Genomic DNA, 21,604 nt, shown 5'->3' with positions numbered 1-21,604 from the left:
AGCCATCGGAACCGTGGACATAGACGGAGCCAATGAGAAAATAGGTGCCGGATTAGGTACCAAGGTACGGACTGTCCAAGCACCATGATGCAGCAAGGGTGGTCGGTGCCGAGAGGGGAGACACTGCTGTCGGAGCCCAAACAGTATGTACCGAAGTGGACATCGGTACCGGGAACAGGGTGGATGCTGGAGGAGGATAAGCAGGGGAAGATGAGGTAAAAGAATTCAAGCCAGGAGGGACAGGTCGTCTAGCTGGAATAGGCAAATCGCCTAGCTGCCAGAAGCTGGTCCACAACCCGCACTAGGTCTAGTTCAGAAAAACTCCTAGTGGATCTAAAGGAGGCTGCTGAAGGGGAATCAGGTCTTTCTAGAAAGGGGTTAAACCTCTGCCCCAAGAAAGGGCCGTAAGTTGGGGAATATCTTGTCCTTGGCAGGTATTCAAATTTTGGAGCCGATGGAGCCAAAGAAACTGTCGACACTGTGGCCGGGGATGGTGCCGAGGCATGTACAGTCATCGGAGCCCATGGAGCCGAGGAAACTGTTGGCACTGTGAACGGGGATGGTGATGAGGTATGTACAGTCATCGGAGCCCATGGAGCCGAGGAAACTATCGGCACCATGGATGGGGATGGTGTTGATGCATGTACAGTCATCGGAGCCGATGTGGGAACCAAGGACGGCACCAAAGTCAGTGGTGGGAACCAAAACAGGAGTGAATACCATGGTCGGCACCAAGGGAGAGGACACAGATCCTGGTGCCGAAGAGGTCTGCATCAGGGGCGCCGAAGCACGGAGCTGACTCAGTTCCATAACTGACTCCCGTTTTTCTGTATATTTTTTGGTCTTAGGAGGGGGTGAAACCTCCAACCCAGACAGAGCCTCCGAGAAAGGTGGCTTGAGTAAACCATTTAAAATAAGTTTATGCTAACGTTCTGCTAGCGTCCGATTACTAAAACTAGCACAAATGTCACAATCAGCTTTAATATGATCCACGCCCAAAGAGTAGACACAACGGACATGTGTATCCGAGTTATGCATCTTACGTCCACACTTGTCAAACTGTTTAAAACCCAACTTAGCTTTGTCTGACATAAGGAAACAATGCTATCCTATAGAAAAAATAAGGAAGACAATACCAGTGATGTTATGTTAAGGAATAACACTAGTAAAAAGGGAAGGCCTGTCAAAGACAGGAGAGAGGGACAGTAACAAAAGGGTAAAAAATTAAATTACCAAGAAAAAGGGTAGGAAATAGGCCTAGGTTATAAGAGACAGTGAGAAAAGGCTAACTTGACTAAAATTTAGTAATTTAGAAGAAAAACGGTCATAAAATCAACAATTTACTACTTAGCTTTGAGAGAGATGGCTAACACGTCTGACCAGGAACGTGGTAAATGAGATCAGGAGTATCTAGGAGAGGGGCATTGTGGGTAGGTTCTTAGCCGAGAGTTTTTGGCTTGGGCGAGCTGGGAAACAGCCATATTGGTTCCGAAGATGGAACCGAGGTCCTATCTGTCATGAATGAACAAAGATTTACAACATCATATCCCAAGTACCTAGGTTCTTGACAAAATTTCACTTTGTTATGGTGTGTTGTCTATACAGTATGATGAGGGGAGGGGCTGTCTACAAAAAGTGATACTACACATTTTAGCATGGAGACCATTTTAGTACACCAAGAGTTTATTAGGGAGTGCTCATTCAGGAGAGTTTGAGTGTCATAGGGTGACATAACTCCCAGTTTGCAGTCATCTGCAAACGTTGTTAGCCAAAGGTCTTGGCTTTCCACTTGGAGGTGTCAGAAGTGGATACCAAAAAAGATGTCCTAGCACTGAGCCCTGGGGGACAACACTGGTCAGCTTCACACATTCTGGTGAAGCACCTGTAATTCACACAGTGTGGATCTTTCAGCCAGTTTGCTATCCATTTTATCAGATATGGGTTGATTCTTAAAACAATTAGCTTTTGTATGATACCAGCATGAGGAATGGTGTTGAAGACCTTTGCCTGATTAACATGCACTATGTATAGTGCATGGGCAATATCTACAGTCTCTGAAACCCTTTTGAAGAAGTTTGCCATTAAACAGAAAGGATCTGTCTTCATAAAGCCAGACTGTTGAAGGTCAAGTATAACAAGGGTCTTGATATCACAGTTTATGAGTTTAGTTATAAAACACCCCATGATTTTGAAGATGAGGCTTGTACAGCTGAAAGGATTGTAATTACCCAGGTCCGTTGTAAGGCCACCCTTAAGGACAGACATCACCAATGGAGTGTGCCACTTATCAAGGACAAAACCTATAGCAAAACTCGAGTTAAACCCCTTGAGGACTGTGTCTGCAAGAGCATGTTTAACACTATTTATTAAGCAACCGTGTACACAGTACATAAAAACACGCAATCAAAAGGATTGTTGTATACCAGATATCTGACAAAAGCAAGCATCTTTGCATGTGTTTTTTCCCTTATCCAGATATCACAGACTTATAAAATCCTTTATGAAGTGTAATATACCTGTGTGATGTAGTTAAACAGGGCAGTCCCAGCAGTACTGAACATTTTTAACTCTGGCCTTTGATGAAATGAAAACCATAAGAAAATGACTTCATGGGCCTCCCACTGTCCCCCTCTGCATACCCCCAGTGCGACTCCTACTCCTCCATCCTGGCCTTGCCACACCATTCAGATTAGTTTATTCTTGCTTTCTCATACTTTGTTGGCTCTTCATATTTTCCTGCATTCTTTCAAAATATGTTAACAGGCCAAGACTGCACCATAATAAATGAAGAGGGAATAATCAGCTTAAGCCAGAGGTCTCAGATCCCCAGAAACCACTGGGTTCTAGAGGCTCATAGTTGCATTTTACAGCCTTTGTTTTCAAGCTTTTGAGTCCCAAATACTTTCCGAATTAAAACTGTGGCTAAATAAAGAAATTCATTCGTACTCTTCATCTCTTCATTTTCTTCTTCCGTCCTTTCAACTCCCCCAAAATGGTCAAGACTGCACTATAACAATTATGGAGGAAATAACTGAATTAAGCTGATAGTCTTGAGGCTGTCTGTCTGGGCCCCGGAAGCCATGGAGTTATAAATGCTGTGAGGTACACTTCCCAGCCTTTTGCTACAATTAAGGCCTGGACAAAAATCATGACTAAGTAAAAATAAGTTGGTCGTATCTTTCCTTTCAAGGAAGAAATCATTTGTGCTCAATACTTAATAATCAAAGGTGACAAAAAAGTAGCTCCCAATAAACTGAGAAGATAAATGCTTGCAAAGATGCACAAACTGTACATTAGAATAATGTTTGTCTCCCCTGTCAAAAGGAAGGGGGAAAAAAAGAGATAGTCACCTTCTGTGTATCCCACTGGTGTAGACTGGGATGAAATTGAATGATAAATGGACACAGTGATACTTTTGTAGTTGGCGCTGTGACACAACATGCAGCTTGCTTCTTCACCCTCAAAAGACAAAAGTGAAAAAATATCACAGTCATGTATTGCAGCCTGTTTTTCCAAGACAATACAACACAAACAAACAAGCTATACTGATCATGTGTGCATACCTCTGAGGTTTTTTTTTTTTTTTTTTTTTTAATGGGAAAATTTGAAAAAAGACCACATCGTTGCAGCCTCACACAAGCTAAAGGAACCTTGTGTGCATATTGCTGAGGTTTAATTGTGAAGAAAATTAGAGAAATAAAGATCACACTTTCCCCAGTCCCAGAAAAGTTATAGTGACCTTTTCTGCGCACCTCTGGAGGTCTGACTATGAGAAGAATTTAAAAATATAATCTCACCACCCCCACATACGAGTTACAGCAACCATGGCAAAAGCCTTCACTATACCTGTGTCAAAATCAACTTCTACAACTTGGGTTTTGGATGCTGCAAGAATCTAGATGTTATGTGATGCATTTTATGTCTTCTTTTTGAAAGACAATGACTTGCAGTGTATGGATCACTGTAATTATGACCAGAACTTGGGGGAAAAGGCATGCTTGTTATACCTCTTACAGCTGTTAAGCTCAAGTCACCAGGGCATTACAGCAATAAGTTGTCACCACAAAAAAGCAGTTGGAAGCTATTAAACACTTCATTTGGTCTTTTTTTAATAGTCCGACTAGTATTTAACAGCTTTCCACCACTCTTTTGTGGCTGTTGCTCTGTGTGTGGCAACCCTAAGTGTGTTACAGCACTACTTCCTTCTTTTTCTAACTTCTGCCTATATGGACACTGGCTCAGATACCATGCAAGTGCAACCTTAGCTTCATTTGTAATTTTCTATGAAATTTCTGTGAAGCTATTCCAAACGTAACTCTCATTTGCACTACATACATCATGTGTCACAGATAAGCTTCTGTTATGGATGTAGACCGCTAAAAAAACTGCCCTTTTAGATCACTAACTGGCAGTTTTGCCTTCCACCTCCCCAGCCTTCTGCAGCTTCTGACACCCCTGAAGTAAAGTACTATCCATCATAATTTTAGACAATATAACGGTCCACAGTTGTACACATTAGTGTTAATAAAGTACAGTTGTGTAAGGTCCACTTCCCTGGAACAGTAATTGTTCAAATTCCTCGCTGCTGCAGTGGCTGTTTGGCTATATGGGTTGTTTACCTGTTTAAAAAATTAACAACCAAACCAGCTTCACAAAGCTCTGGCTCTTGCCCCCACACCTACACTCTTAACTGCTGAATGGTTAACCCCAAAGAGGGGATGAGCAGACAGATGGAAGATTTATTCAGGGCTTTCTTGCCCATACAGAGAGAGAAAGAAGAGCCTAACAATCCTGAATCAGAAACACACACGATCATAACCAAGAAAAATATAAAGCAGAAACCCACAGAATCCTACTTTATATCCCAACTACAACTATATACAAGATGAGGAATATGGAGGATGGGTGACCGGTGACGGGTGCGTCTACTGCAGAAGTAAGGAATTCGAACATCTGCAGTAGCCTTTAGGCTACAGGAGTTGATTACCAAAACTTATCCAACCTAAGAGGAGGAACAGTGCAAATCTAGAAGGCCCTGGAAACTGGCCCTAGAAAAGCTAGCCTTGGAACTAAAAAAGGAATACAGTTTGTAATGCTTCTAGCATCTGCCCCCTTCTAGTATGCCATCGAAGACACGGCTCTTGTAGAATGTGTCTTGATACTGCTTGGTTTGGATTTGCCAAGGTAGGAACAACAAAAAGCAATAGCTGAGGACAACCACTTGGAAACTGTCTGTTTAGCCACAGGGTGTCCCTTTTTTGTCCACTGATAAGAACTAACTGATCAGCTTTTCTAAAAGACTTAGTTCTGTTCAGATAGTACCTGAGCTGTCTATGCACATTCTGAGTATACAGAATCCTTGCTACCTGTTTTTAGTTCTAGATATAAAACTGGGAGTCTTGACAGCCTCATTAAAAGTAAATTGTGAAATTACTTTGATCATGAATGAGAGGTCTGTCACAGAAACCCAATCGCTGTAGAAAATAAACAGGGCTCATCAATCATGAGAGCATGCAGCTCAGGCACTCGTCATTGACAGATCATCTGTTAGAAGAGTAAGTTTTCCAAGTCAAGAAAGTACAGTTGTGTAAGTACACCTAAAAGAACAGTAGATGTTCGACTGATCACTGCTGCAGTAGCCTTAGCTACATGGGTTATATCCTGCCAAAGATACAACAGCCAGCCAGCTTCCAAAACTGGTCAGCTCGAGCTGAGATGACCAAGACAGGTTTGGATGCCAAAGCTCTTCAAAGCTTTCATGCCTGCAGAGAAAGAGAAGTCGAGTCGAGAAAGGACAATGCTACAAAAAAAAAACACTCACACCCTGGCACAAAACACCCCCCCCAAAAAACAAGGGGGTGGGGGTTACTGCAGCAGTGATCATTCCATCATCTGTTATGGTAGATTTAAAAACTGTACTGTTAATCATACTGATCACTGCTGCAGTAGCCTTAGCTATATTGGTAGAGTACTCTAGCTTACTACATTTGGGAGGTGGAAGGAGTAGGGTCCAGGAGCCCCTAAAGAATAGTCCTAGCAAAGCCTGACGTAGACCTACAGAAGAAATCAAGCTTAAAGTACTTTTTAAAGTATGCACAAAGGATCAAGTTGCTGCTTCTAGAATACTTCTAGAATCCAACTCTTTCCAAAAAGCCATAGAAGAAACCAAGGCTCTGGTATAGTGAGCCTTGACCCTGCCTGGAACAGTTTTGTTGTGGCAAGTAAAACAAAAGGCAATAGCATACACCTTCCAGACCACAGGACAACTACTTGGAAATAGTTTTGATGCAGCTTATCCCTTCTTCTTACCTTCACAAGAAATGGACAACTGATCTAAAGATCTGAAAAGTTTAGTTAACCTCCTGGTTATTTTACCCTGGGTCAGGTTTGGGAAGAATATACAAAAACTTACAAGACTGTGAAACTTTATACAATCTATCTGCCTTTTTAGGGGCAGCTGGCTGACTATCGTGAAAATTGCAGACAGTTGACACACATCATTCAAAGCTATCAGAACTGGAGGAATGGGTGAAAGTTCTGGAAATTCATTTTCTAACAGCTCATAGTATTTTCCGAGGGACTGAGAAACCCCAATGTTCTCCCACTGAAAACACTGGCACTTTCTAGAAAATGTCTAGCAGAAAGAGGAACCCCCAGAGGGAGAAACAGAAACTGAGATCTCCTCAAAGTCTGAATCAGAAATATGAAGAGAAAAATCCTATATCTGTCCAGAGTCATAATCTTGAATCCCTTCAGGAAGGAGGTCTCTCTCTTTCTTTTAACATAAAACTACCTTAAACCCCTTAAATCCTCAGCCAGGCCCAGTAAACTACTCCTATCTAGAGAAATTTGAGGAGGAGTAGATACATGTATAGTTTTCCATTTCTTTTGGCAGAAGAAATGGAACCAACAGTGTTATTAATGGCAGCAGCTTCCCCAGGAATGGGTGCAATATTTTGACAAAACAGGGAACTCTTCCCTGTTTTCTCTACATGGACCAGCAAGAATGGCTTTTCCCTGTCCACTGAAGGGATGCCAACAGCCTCAGACGATGTGACTCAGTCCATAGCATCTGAAAGTGCTACACCAGATGGATCTGGGGTAAAAGATGAGTAGCGCGAGGAACAACTAATGGCCATTGCAGAGTCACCCACCTATGGCTGAGACAAATTGCTAGACTGCTGTGGCAGCAAAGGATGCTTGCTTAACTTGGCTGGAAGGACTGACCACGAGCCCAGTAGTGTATTCCATGGTTAAATTAAAATTTATTTATGTATTTAACATTTGTTAACCAGGAAAGTCCGACTTGGAAGAAGCCGATTTTCAGAGGAAGCCCGGGGAGAAATGCTCCAGACACGTCTTTATAACATGGGAGGAAACTGGAGTACCCAGAGGAAACCCACACGAATGCAGGGAAGACATGCAGACTCCGCACAGAAGGCACACCAGCTGAGATTTGAACCAGAGAATCTCTTGCTGTGAGGTGACAATGCTACTGCACCACTGCGCCACCCGCAAGGTGCCTCTTTCATAGGGAGAGCAAGCAGCAAAAGCTAGAAAAAATAACATCACTTTTTTATTTTGTTTTTGTATGGAAAAAACACTTTGATTGCCCCAAAACTAAAGCACAATTTCTCCACAGTAAAATATGTTTTTCAATTTATTTAATTTAAAAGTTATTTAAAATAAAGTGCTCTCTTACTTAAAAGTACAATACAGTTTCATGACAGTCTTAAACACACAAATTCCTAGCTTTAAAATAATGTACCTGAAGAGGAAAGTATCATTAAACATTTTTTAAATGGAAATTTTTCCCAAAAGGGAACTTATCTGTCCAGCAAAGGGACAGCACAAGCTGACTGATCCTCAAAAGCCTCAGAGAAGTGTACTCTACAGTGCCAGGAAAGCTCTGCCGGGCTTAGTAACCAAACCTGTCTTTTTAGTCAGCTCAAACTCGAGCTGACTGAAAGTCTGGGTATATAGAACATGTCCTAAAGCTTTATAAGCTGGTCAGCTGTAATACCCTGGTCAGGATATAACCAAGACTACTGGAGTTGTGATCAGTAGGATGAACATCCTTAAATCAGCTTGATGGACGGGTTCAAAAGGTGATATTGTTAACTTCTCCAGCACAAGTGATCCCAAGAAGCTGCAACCTATTTGTGGTGGCTGAAAGGACTACATCAGAGGAAGCCAGAAAAGTAAGCAAGTAGTCTAAGGAGCAATGGCCACTGCAGGTTCACCCACTATTGGCTGAAGTGTAGATTGAGCCAGTGTAGTCAGCAAAGGCTCATTTCCAAATGCTTTTTTCTTTCTAGAAACAGCAGGAGTGGAACCAGACAGACCAGAGTTAAGTATCCATGGTGCAGCCGAGTAAGAGGCCAAACGTTGTAAGAGCTGGCTGAGCTAAAAGGCAAGTCGTCACCCACTGTACAGAAGCACCATGCTTGCTCTCAAAACTTCTTCTCCCAACCCCTTCACAAAGTAAAAGCACAAGCAGCATACAATGACCTTGTCAGCATTTTTTTTTACAAAAATAAAAACACTAACAGTAAAAATGGCAGGTCATAAGCATTATACTATAAAACCCAAATTTACCAATGACTTTTGCATAGAAATGCGTTATTTGCTTTTCAAATTGCTTTTGTTCAAGACTTCTAGGATGATAGCACTAGGCACCACTAGATTCTGTACAAAACATCAACCCTGCCCATCCCAAAATAAATCTTTTAGTTACAATTTTAAAAATTGCGCAAGCAGAATGTTTATGGCAAAATTAACCCCCTAATTAACTAAATAAGACAGGTAGCTATAATAGCTGTTCCTGACAGGAAACTTCCGATACCGATAAAAAATACCAGTTTTTGAAGGAGAAATGTCACTTGCAATCAGACAAATTAAATACACTTTTTCTTAAAGGCCAACAATTTCTGTATGGAGTGGAACAAGAGATATGCTTCTTTTCAGGATGGCAAGAACATAATGAAGCAGTGGGAATGATGAGTAAATACAACACATTGCCACTGACAGGTTCATTACTTACACAATTAAAAGGCAACCAATTCTCTCTACAGGCATGAATACAGTGTTTCCCCAAGATTTTTGTTAATGATTTGTACAGAATCAAGTGGTGCCTAGTGCTGTCATCCTAGAAATCCTGAAATACGTAATTTGAAAAACAATTATTTTTATATAAAAATAATTGGCAAATTTGGATTTCAAGTAAAGACTTCAGTACTGTGTTTGCATCTACTCCATCTTAATCTGGTCAACATCATGATGTTAGGGTTGATAGGGTGGCACATGCATTGTTAAAATGTATGAGTTAGTGTTATACAAATTTATTTAATTTACTGGCATTTGTTTACTGCTAAAAGTCCGACTGAGCAGTACCCTTTTTATACTAGGCATCATTTGCATTGTTACATCATTTGCAGTCAGTTTCACTCATGAGCAACAGTACCATTATTCAGATACCCCTTATATAAAGTTACATCATTTACAGTTTTGTTTAAAAATCAGTTAGACGGGTTATATATGTACATATAATTTTTTAAATACAGAGAGGTGTACAATGCAATATCATCAGCATGCATAGACTGTCAAGTTTTAAATAAAAATATTTTTACTACAAGGACCTGTTTAAAATCTAGGACAAAGGAAGATAAGAGTTACAGCAGCCCAAAGAAAGGAAGGAAGGAGAGGCACAGGGATATAAAGATGAGTGCTATTAAACCAGAAGTATCGATTATTTAACAAGATTCTTGTTATATGATCAATACCCTTGATTAGCTTTTTTGTAAGTAATCATAAATATAACGTCATATAAGAAATTTTCACAGGGTGAGTTTTCCCTAGCGGTAACACTTGACAGTGACCAGAGTTGAATGGAGTTCTCAAAGGAGGAAATGTTGAACTGTAGCACTTATTTCACATCCATATTTCTAAGTGTTTTACAAAACAATTCCACTTTGGGTTTTTTTTGGCCTGAGATACTTAAAACAAATCTGCAGGATGATAGGCACCACATATTGTGATGCACCTAGAAATTGTCAGATAATTTTTGATTTTAAAAATAAGTCTACCAAACATTATGCCTACTGTAAATGAAACAAAGTCTAACACCTTTATATCTTTGTCTCAGAAGAGTTTTCTACGAGACAGGAGAAGGGTGCTATGGGCCAGTTCTGTATTAATCTCATAAAAAGCCAACAACTTTGCTGAGAAACTAGAGAGTCACATTACCTACTACAGATAGTCTACTTGTTACAGAAGAGATATCAAATTATAGAGATCTGTGTACGCACCAGATAACATCAAGATCAGGACAGGGTGTTGACAATTGAAGCATTACCTCCTGCAGGTAGAAGAGCAAGTAATCCCCCGAGTGCCTTATATCCAGGTTTAAAATAGGATAAAATATTTTATATACTGTCTCACATACAGCAGCATCTGCTATAGTGGGCCATATCCTCAAAGATCGGACATCTGAACTACATACTAAAATTTTTGGGCACCTTACAAGTGAATATGTCCAAGGAAGCATGACATGATATAAAAGCAGACACATGGGTGCCAAAGTAAAGCCTTTTTGCTTCTCTCCAAAAATGGAGGCAGTAATATGACAGCAACCTGACCAGGTTACAAAATTTGAATATTTATATGTCCTAGGAAAACGAGAACCCTACCCTGACTAAAGATTTTATAAAGAAAGGACAAAACATTAAAATAATTAAGGGATGAAGGGAGGGTAGCAGTACAGCAATACTGGTCTATTCAAACATACACTGTTATGGTGAGTTCACTCACACAACTGTATTATCTTCATCATCAGATCACTGTTGCAGCAGAGTGCATCTATCTGGGATGATTGCCTAAGTTTATATAGCCAAGAAGGGCATAAGAAACTAGAAGTCCCTGGAAAACTGATCTAGCAAGCCATCCTTTGACAGTTGAAAATAAGTTACTCTAGTAATGTTTACTGAATGTGTGAACAAAAGACCAAGTAGGTCCACTCCTTTACAATGTGCCTTAGAAGTAGTCAGAGCCCTAGTAAAGTCTGCTTTAGCCTTCTGAGTGAAAGGATTACCATGGTAAGAATAACAAAAATAGATGGAATGGGATAATTACGTAGAAACATATCAGTTTTGACACTGACTGTCCATTTTTCTTACCATCAAGAGAGAGGAAGAGCTGATCCAAAATTATAGTCTTTTGTTCTGTCAATAAAATACCTGAGTTGTCTGTGGACAGCCAGATACTGCTCAGGAATGAATACAGGGATATGAATGCACTGAATGAAAGTAAATTCAGATATCACTTTTGTCATAAAGGAAGGACTAAACCTTAAGGCTACCCAGTCAAGGAAATAGGAGAAAAATACTTGCCTAGCTGAACCCAGAGCAGTGAGCAAAAATTTTCCATGTCAAGAATTAAGTTAGCTGGTTCAATTCAATGGGTGGTAGAGGGTGTTTATCTATAACATAGTTGAGATCCCAAAGAAGAATCACCTATTTCCATTTCCAAGGTGGATGGATATGCAACACTCCTTTCAAAAATTATTCTACCTGGAAAAGGGAAGAAAGGGGGTCTATTTTAATAGATGAGTAAGAAAGGCCTAATCTGAGCAATCCACAGAGAGAGTAGAGATTGAATCAGAGGGTAGTCTGCCATGGATAGGTTCTGGTTGTTCTTGTGACATCAGCTAGAAAATCTCTTCTATTTGGCTAAATATGATTTCCTCATAGCATGTTTCCCAGCCTCATTTAATAAGAGCTGCACATGCTTAGAGATAAGGTGCCCAAGTGGGAATCAATGTTATCATCAAAGCATTCAAATGAAGGTTCCGCAGGTTTGGAGCAAATCAGTGATCTATTGTCCTATGTGAATACATCCATTCTGTGATGAATTTTGTGATAATTATTATTGGTCATTTTCATGAGAAGGGGGAACCAATGCTGTCTATGGAGTCACCTTTTACTAAGGATTTCCACGTAGATTATCTAGACAGTCTCAAAACTACTGCTGTAGAGTCCTTCTGGATGTTTTAAAAAAACTTTGGTTACAACAGGAAATGAGGTGGTAAGCACAGATGAACATTTCTCTCCATGGGGAGGAAAGGGCATCTATCTTCCAGTTCTTTCTATACAGTGTTCTATAAGACAATTTCTTTAACTGTTTAAGAATGGTAGCAAGCAGATCTACCCAGGAAGTTCCCCACAGATGATTATCTTCTGGAAGACCACTGGGTCTTAACATTCATTGGGTCTAGTCTGAATCTGCTCAATCACAGTGTTCTCCTGTGACAGAATGAAAGTAGCCTGAAGGGATATTGTGCTGCATTGCAATTTCCCAGGCTATCATGACTAGTCTGCACAAAGGCTTAACACCTTGTTTTCACTTGTTTATTAATGTGTCACATCACAGTGCTGCTGTATGTAATGGTCCAATGTCTTTAATGAATTTATCAAGGCCATTATCTTGAACATTTACATACATTATTCTTGAGATGATGATCTCAAATTCCATGCACTTTGAATCACTTGGATGCTGTACTCCATACAAAGTCTAATGCATTTATGGTTACAGACTGAGAAGGGGGGGGGGGGGGAGACAGGCATTCAATAAGGCCAGTTCTGCCCACCATAAAAGTTTCCTCCTGACAATATTCAGCACTGGGAATGGAAATGACAGAGAATGCCACTGCTAAATCCACAGTGTCTTGAGAAACCATTATATTTTCCTTGTGTAACCCTGTTAGGGAATCAAGATAGTGGAAGCCATATATGCCAGAATCCTCAGATAATCCCTTGGAGTACCGTCATTGTTTTATGGGAAATGGAGATGGGAAAATGTAGTCTTGACTGGTGGAAAATAAGACAATCATTAGAGACATATTTAAAAGACATCCTAGAAATGTCAGCTACGGAGGTCTAGAACATGATCCATTCCTACCCCCATGTCTTGGCCCTCCCCAGTATATGAAAGAAGATATTCTGGAGGTGAACACTAAATTCCTCCCAAGACAACTGCTTGCTAAGCATTCCCCGGATACCCTTACAAGTTGGGGTATCCCAGGTCTGTACAACAGCCACCCTTACTATCTAACCTTGCTTCCTTGCAACTGAAATAGTGTAAAGTAGGCAGGGTTTACATTTGTAAACTTGTATTTTTCAAGGATAGTCCCGCCCGATCACTTCTGCTATACAAAAAAAAGTCACTACCAGTATGTTTTTTTGCAAGCCACCAGTGATTTTGTGTGTGTGTGTGTGTGTGTGTGTGTGTGTGTGTGTGTGTGTGTGTGAGAGAGAGAGAGAGATGGGGGAGGCTTTTCTTTATTTTCTGTGTTTGTGCCACCTTTTGGAGTTAGTACATTTAAATAAGATGGTGGGTTGCAAATATTCTCCACATGAGGAACATTTTTTTGTACGCTTGACTTATATGAAGCATCAGCCAGTTTGATGCACCCAGCTGAAGCTTCAGTGAAATGAAACTGAATGAAAAGTAATGGAAGAGTCTGACCCCACTCAATACCAAGTAGTGACTATCTGACAATTCAGCACTCTTGAACTTAAAAATTAATTGAAGCAGAGGATAGTGGTTATGCAGCATATAGCATACTTGAACCAAGCCAAAACCTATTCTCTAAGCAGATTACTGGCAGCCACTTAGATATGAATGCAAATAATGTAAACCATTGTATTGTAAGGTGGATAGCAATCTGGGTGTCTGACAGAACCCATGTGGTTAGACTCACAGGTGCCACTCTCAAATGCAGAAAAGTTAACAGTGTTGTACTACAAGGCTCAGTGCTTAGGTTCTTTCTTACTTGGCATCTATTTGTCATACCTCCAGGCCTATGGTTACCAAAGTTTGTAAAGCCTGCAAACCAGGTGTTATTCCATCTCCCATCGACTCACAGTAGCTCCAGCATAGGACTGACCATGTTAACAACTGGTGCATGGACAATGGTCTCAATTTAAATGTGAAGAAAAGTATCATATTTCTATTTTAGTAAATAAACATTTTCACATACTGTATGGGTGACATACCCATCCCAGCATACACTGTCAAAAGGCATCTAAGCAGTATGCTTGAAAACCATTTGACCATCATGTTCCACAGTAGTCTGGAAAGCCTTCTGATGCATCTAATTTCCAAAGGTTATTTTCATTAGATCCAAAGTCCTAATTCCCCTTTACTCACATCTCATCAGACCCATTATTGAATATAATGTGATCTGTTTAGATAACTACATGCCAAAAGGTACACATCCTGAGAGACTTCAAGAGATTCATAACTAAAAGATAAATAGCCTCACAAATTTTAGTTATCAGAACACACTGGCAGCCCTCTCGCTGTACTTAGTCTCTTACAGACTCCTCTACAGAGATCTGTGCCTAGCCTTTCAAGCCATGAATGATCAAACCCTTTTTGACCTTCTATTCCCTCTCAGAACAAATTATATCTCAAAACATCCAGTAAAGTGAACTAAACCTTCATCAACACAAATAAGACATGGTGGCATGACAAGATTCATAACATATCCCTCACTTCTGTAACAAACACCCACTGCATGTCAAGCGGAGCAGCACCCTTACCACCTTCAAGCTAAACCTTGATAACTGGATGGGCAGTCTCAAATTCTTCCTTGGTCATTCATGTTTTACCATCAAGTTTGGAGGAACTAGTGAAAACATGGCTTTTTGCCAAGTTCACCTGCCAGGGAGGGGTTGAGGCTCACCAGCTGTTGCCCAAGGCACTTTAAGGGTAGGGATAGGTCAGTCCCCATCAACTAGGTCAAAGCTGTGAGAGAGGCATGGCCATGGCTATTAAAGCCGGGCTCTTGGTAGATCTTGCAGGCTGGGCGTGGTAGTATGTGCACTGCTTCTTGGTTGGTAACCCCAGCTGTGATGCAGGTGCTTCCCTCACCATTAAGAGGTGGGTTTAAAGACACAAAGTAAAAACACCCCTTCATGGCTGCCTTATTGACAACCAAGCTACAGATTCATAAAATATCTATGTGGCAATAGTCTGCTTGATCAGGGCAGTTAATTTCCCATAATTTTAATGGGTTACTTGGCTAAGCTTCTTGAAGATCACTTAGACTGCAAGCTTAATGACTTAACAGCATCTACTTCCTCCCACATCTAAAAGACATGCCATGAACCTCTGAACCAAGTAATCTCCAATCCTCTGCTGAGCTTTAATACCCTGTACATGAAAATCAGTAACAGAAGGAGAGGTATGATGTACCATTTATGGAATGTTATGCACCCAATGATTATATCTGATGTAACATGACATATATGGACACAACATTTGCTTGACAAATTCAGGAACCTATTGGCATGCAGTATTACCCCAGGACTCCACAGAAGCAATGCAACATCTCCCACAACACCTTCTAAGTTATGTAGTCACATACGTCCACAAGTCCTGCCCCCCCCCCCGACCAATATCCATGCTAGGGCAAAAATAAAATTATATGCACCTCAATCTACTTTTCTAAGGCCAGGAAAAAATCTGCAATACACCCCACGATAAATTAAAATCAGATGACGATTCCTTCCCTGCACCCTAGCAGAGGCTTTCCTGGAGCGGCTGAGGAGTGTGACTCTTCTGTAACTGAACACACCATTCCCCTCTTTCTGAATATTAGGAGCACCATAACAGTTTGCCATTCCAGGGGTTATGTCTGTCTTCCACGCAACACCAAAAAGGCATTTTAATGATAACCTTCAAACACCAACCTATGTCTTAAGCATTTCCGGCTGCATAAAATCCATACACATAGCCATGTCACTGCAGAACTAGAACTAACCACATGTGACCTCATCTAAAGAAAAATCTACCCAATCCCATCAGTTAATGTGCTATCTTCAATAAAAACGGCATGTCCACCAAGTTCAGAAGTTCCCAGTGTTCCTTCTACCTTCTTACAATGTACACAGTTGAGGTCAGGACTTCTCCACTCTGCTAACTGGGCAATGTCAAGCCCCTGCCTGAATTGCCACTTCGTTTATCAGAAGCAAAATGCGTCCATCTGTAAGCCAAACTCTTTCCACATCTGGGCTTTCACTTCTTTGATTGCTGCATCTGCTGCCTTCCTGCTCCATCCTAATATATTAGTGAAATCCAGAGATCTCCATCTCCCTTCCACAAGTATTACAAGGAAGACATCAAATTTGATAACTCAATGTGATATTTATTTATTGATTTGTTGATATTTGATTACAGGGAAAGTCCAACTGGGTAGAAGCCCATTTTCAGCAGAGACCCAGGGAGAAAAATTTTAAGAACAATAATTTCACAATCTTCAAAAATAAAACAAAAAACAGCTGCAGTTTAATTATAAAAAAGGCAATCTAAAACATTACTTAAAAATCAATACAAGTTATAGGAAAATAATTTATTATTTAGAGAAATTTTACAGATTTTTGCAAAATTAAAGGTAAGTTAGTCTAGTGCAAACAGGAGTTGCAATATGAAGTGAGGGGGGAAAGGTTTATGGTACATTTAGAGAGAAATTCAGGGAACAAAATTTTATAGAAGTAATTGAAGAAGGGAGAGTAAGGACATATAAAGAATGAAAAGGTACTGGTTTACATTTAGGGATACAACTTATCCTGGTTTTGAGCAAGAACAGAAACAGATTTTAGTTAGGAGCAAGAACAGAAACAGATTTTAGTTAGGAAGTCTTTCAGAGTGGTTCTAAAAGATGGGAGGGGAAGTACTGACCTGATGGATACAGGTAAAGAGTTTCAAGCCTTAGCAACCTTGTACAAGTACAGACAATGACCAGCAGAATTGATAGGTTTGTAGACAGACAGGAGTTTTTGGTCACTGGATCGCAATGACCGACTGGGAACACAGTTGTGTAAAAGTTTTTTTTTGTTGTTGTGCTAGACATGAAGATGGATGTTGGATAACTTTACAGCTGCTAAGAAGTTGTGCATACATTAGCGGACGAGGCAGTTCTAACCAATTTAGGCTTTTTAGTGCTATACAGTGGTGGGTTCTGAAAGAGGTACTTACTACAAATTTAGCAATTTTGTTATAGCATTGTTCAAGTTTTAATTGTTGTGAAGCCTGGAGGTTAACAAGGATGGGAAAGCCATAAAAATGTTTGGGGAGGAGATAAGCAGAGGCAAGTGTAGTTTCAGTTGCATCTGTGACAGAGTTTTGATTCTGTAAAGCATCTCTAAGTTTTAATGAGTTTTTCTTATGCAATTATGTATATGCAGGATGAATGTAAGATTATCGTCCACTATCACTCCTAATGATTTGCTACAAGAAGTGACTTCAATGGTTGTTATTATCAAGAGACAGGACTTTGAACTGATTTTTCATGGAAAACACAGTATTTTGGTCTTTTTTGGACTGAGCAAGAGTTGCAAGTTATGAAGCTATGTTTCAGTGACTGTTAAAGCTTCCTGAATATTTTTTTTGAGTTGTACCATGTTGTCAGATGTGCAAATGAGAGTGGAATCATCTCCATATAGTATCAGGGTGGCCTGTTATGTGGACATATAGAGGGTGTTGGTGAAATTTTTTTAAGAGGAGTGGATATCTAACAGCAGGTCATAGAGTTACTCTGTAATAAGTGGTTATCAAATTTCAGTCAAAGCTCTATGCAGCTATCTATGCTGCTACCGAGGTCTTGAACACAATCCATTCCTACCCCATGTCTTGGACCTCCTGGTATGTGAAAGAAAATATTCTGGAGGTGAACACTAAATTCCTCCCACAGACAACTGTTTGCTAGGCATTCCCAGGACACCCTTACAACAGGTTTGGGCATCCTAGGTCTGTACAGCAGCCACTCTCACTATCTAACATTGCTTCTTTACAACTGGAAGAGTGTACAGTAAACAGGATTTACATTTGTAAAATTTTATTTCTCAGTGATGGTTTCCTCAATCACTTCTGCTATACAAAAAAATCACTACTAGTATGTTCATATTAGCATGGCAACAGCGATTCACAGTGTGTGTGGGGGAAGGCTTTTCTATTTTCTGTGGTTGTGCCATCTTTTGGAATATATGTATTTAAGTAAGGGGGTGTGGGGCAAATCTTCATGTACGTTTCACTGATCTGAAGCATCAACCAGTTTGTTGCATCCAGATGAAACTTCAATAAAATGAAATTCGATGGAAAGTAAAGGAAGTGTCTGACTCCACTCAGTATCAAGTGGTGACTATCTGACAACTCAGCATTCTTGATTGGGCTAACTAGAAAGTAAAACCTCAGTTCTAATGACATGACTACAAATTCGACCATGGACCTTTGGTGAGGGGTGCTCTAGTATAATGTCCACTTACGAAAAGTCATGTCTGCACACATGGTATTCACTATGGGCAATCCAAGAGCATCAAAGAAGACCAACAACAGTTCACAAATTGGGTCAGAAAAGGCAAACTATTCCTCCCAGTCATGACCCCTCAGGTATCGCTATTCATTACAGAAGTGATGAAGTCTCCCTATAAAAGTACAGGGTCAGTAAGTGGTACCATATCATAGGTGTATACTAGGCTAACGACTACTAGAACTCTTAACAGCGTAGCCGTGAAAGATAAATGTGACCCAGGCACTACATAAATGATCTAAAATAAGGAAGACTCACTGAATAGCTAAACTCCAACAAGAAACACCCTTTTCCTTCCTACAGCTCACAGACTTCAGTAACTATCATGTACTAGCACAAACTCAAGACTGTGCAAGACCCAAAGAAGGATTTCTGAATACCCACTCACTTGAGGCCTCTCACAAGGGCCAACTACAGACTAAAACCCAAAATATCTCAGTAATAAAGTCTGTTTTTCATAACCAACTACCTAACTAAATAAACACATCTAGCTGGTACTTTTCAGGGTCCAGCACAGACTCTGGCTCCTTCCTTAGCACACGGGGACATTCCACATCTAAAAAAGCAGTCTCCACTGTCAGGGTGTGGTCCATCCTAATCTGTACTACTTGCCACATGACTGTCAATGCGTGCAACCTCCCCCCAGATGTTCACGTTGTTATTTCTGAACTGCATGTCAGTCTCACCCAACTTTTCAAGTCGGGTCTTACCAGGTGATGTGTGGATCACCCTGACACTTGGTGAAGACCACCGAAAATCACCCCAGAGTTGTCTACAGAGACTGGCTCTGCTGTTCTCAACTCTCTGTCTCTGCAAAATGTAATGTATTACCTCTAAGAATGCGCAAAACATGAAACACTAACTTTAGGTAACAAACTCACGACATGATTAACATATATTCGTTCATAAATACAAAACATTAATTTGATGACTAAATATTACTCAGTATTAATTTATCATGGATCGGGCGGACACGGTGGTGCAGCGGTTAGCGTTGCTGCCTCACAGCATTTGGTTCTCTGGTTCGATTCTTGGCTGGGGTGCTTTCTGTGTGGAGTCTGCATGTCCTCCTGGTGGCCGTGTGGGTTTCCTCCCACATCCCAAAGACATGCAGTAGGTGGAATGGACACTCTAAATTGGCCCTAGGTGTGAGTGTGTGCCTTCTGTGGAAGGTTGGGCGCCGGGCTGGCAACTCGACACCGTAAAACTCCACTGCCAATCATGAGCTGTGGCGACCCCTAACCGGGAAAAGCCGAAAAAAGAAGACGATTAATTTATCATGGATGTTTGTTTAAAAGCTTTTTCAGAATGAGGAACGCTCCTCATAATGTGGTAATCTGTAAAAATGATATTTCTAACATTTTATAACATCTAAATGCTATAAAATAATAATATATCCATATATATATATATATATATATATATATATATATATATAAAACTTCACAGAAACAAAATAATAAAAACGTTAAGGAAATAATTTTCATACACAGAAAATAGCTGCCAAACGATGCAGACTATCAAGCAAAAAAATACCAACAATTTCACCATTTTTAGATAAATGGCACATTGTGCTCCTCGCTTCATATTTACAAGTACATTTAAATATTACAGTGAACGTGAATTATGTTAGCTGATAAGACTTGCATGTGCCGCTACAAGATGTAAGTGCCCTCTCGTTGCTTCATCATCCAACTTCAAAAATATCTGCTGTAAATCTTCACCAAATACCAACCAAAAGACAAACATGTCTTACCATGCCGTTTGCTTCCTCACCTGAACAGCCAAAGTCATTTATCTCAAAGCCCAAAGAGAAGACTTATCAGAGACGTTTATTTAGACAAAAACGCAGCTACAAAACAGCATTTACAGTTTCCCTTCGTAACCTTTTATCTGAAGTCTCAAATTCAAACCCCAAAGAAAGTGTCCAACGGCCGGGCTAGCACTACGCGTGTTGTGCAAGGGTTCCGGATTTTACACGTTCCTTAGATTAAAGAAAGTAAACAGAACGTAGTCAGTGGCATCTAATGGGTTTATTTATGTTGTCTTCAAATGTACAGTATAGTGTATCACCTTCATTCAATAATTTGTTGTGCTGTTACATTTTATTCGTGTAATGGTTTAAAAAGTCCCAAATTGCATCCGGTAGCAATATTATATTGAGACAGGGAGAAATTCGCGGTTTCTTGTACATTAGAAGCTAAAACAAGAATTTATAGAAATGCCATAGAGGTGACTTAAACAAGTATGGCCTTTTCTGGAATAAAATCATGTGGTGAGGTGCAGATGAGCATCATGTGGCTCATACACTGGGATTTGGATTTTAGTTATATTTCTGTGGTCTTATTTATTTTATTTATATGACTGAGGTAGAGTGCTGTGAAAAATACAGTACGGTGTCAGGGTTAGGAATAGGCTTAGCACGCCTTGCTGAAGTGAGGATGGTGGCGTCTCCATTACATAGCTCAGTAAAACGTGCTAAACCTTACCCTACCCACGCCACAACCCTAACCACAGAGTGTACCTTTAAAATAATTCCCTCAGTACTGTCACCACACAAGACGCGCTTAGAGACTCAGAAATACGAAAAACACTACAAACATAAAATCTGACCCCCGATCCTAACTACAAATACACAAAGTTGCATGCAAACACACAACCTATACCCTAACGCCCAAACACATACACATTTTAACCCACTTCAAATCCCCGTTCAAAGAGATGGCGCTTTGAGATATCGGACGTTTGGCTATCCAGTCATTCAACCAAAGCAAGGCTCGACAAAACGCACAGTAACCATAGATAGATGGATGTGTGTGTGTATGTATGTATATATATATATATATATATATATATATATATATATATATATATATATATATATATATATGTGTGTATATATATATATATATATATATATATATATATATATATATATATATATATATATATTATTTCTCTATCTTTGATTACCAGGAAAGTACTACTGAGGTATAACTAGAGAAAAGCTCTACATTTAAAACAGGTTTTGACATATACATAAAATACATTTATATGATATCAAAAACAATGCAAAATATGGGTGTGTACATACATGAGAGAAAAAAAGCTTTACAATAGCTTACATAAACTTCATCTAAAACAGAACATGTACATAGTTTACATATGTATTAAATTCCAGAGTCACACAACTGCAGAGAAAAAGGAAAGCTCAAACACTTGAAATAACTTTTGCCA

General features: G+C 40.0%; 1 protein-coding gene across 5 annotated transcripts in view; it reads right to left on the bottom strand.

The window, feature by feature from the left end:
* Nucleotides 1–20,374, bottom strand: part of ANAPC15 (anaphase promoting complex subunit 15) — a 250,982-nt gene extending 230,608 nt beyond the window's left edge. The window contains exons 1-2 of one of the 5 annotated variants that reach the window (XM_044073014.1): nucleotides 20,124–20,364; nucleotides 3,351–3,459 (exon numbers count right to left, since the gene is read on the bottom strand). The gene's annotated coding sequence lies outside the window, so the exon portion shown is untranslated. Of the gene's footprint in view, nucleotides 1–3,350; nucleotides 3,460–20,123 lie in introns of all 5 variants that reach the window. The other 4 variants (XM_044073015.1, XM_044073016.1, XM_044073013.1 and 1 more) reach the window with 4 other exon arrangements.
* Nucleotides 20,375–21,604: the final 1,230 nt, after the last annotated feature.

The sequence above is a fragment of the Protopterus annectens genome, chromosome 5.part1 (genome assembly GCF_019279795.1).
Source record: "Protopterus annectens isolate FY-2018-M chromosome 5.part1, PAN1.0, whole genome shotgun sequence".
NCBI classification, from domain to species: domain Eukaryota; kingdom Metazoa; phylum Chordata; order Ceratodontiformes; family Protopteridae; genus Protopterus; species Protopterus annectens.
Note: the sequence above shows the minus strand (reverse complement) of the source record. Positions and strands in the feature narration are given on the sequence as shown.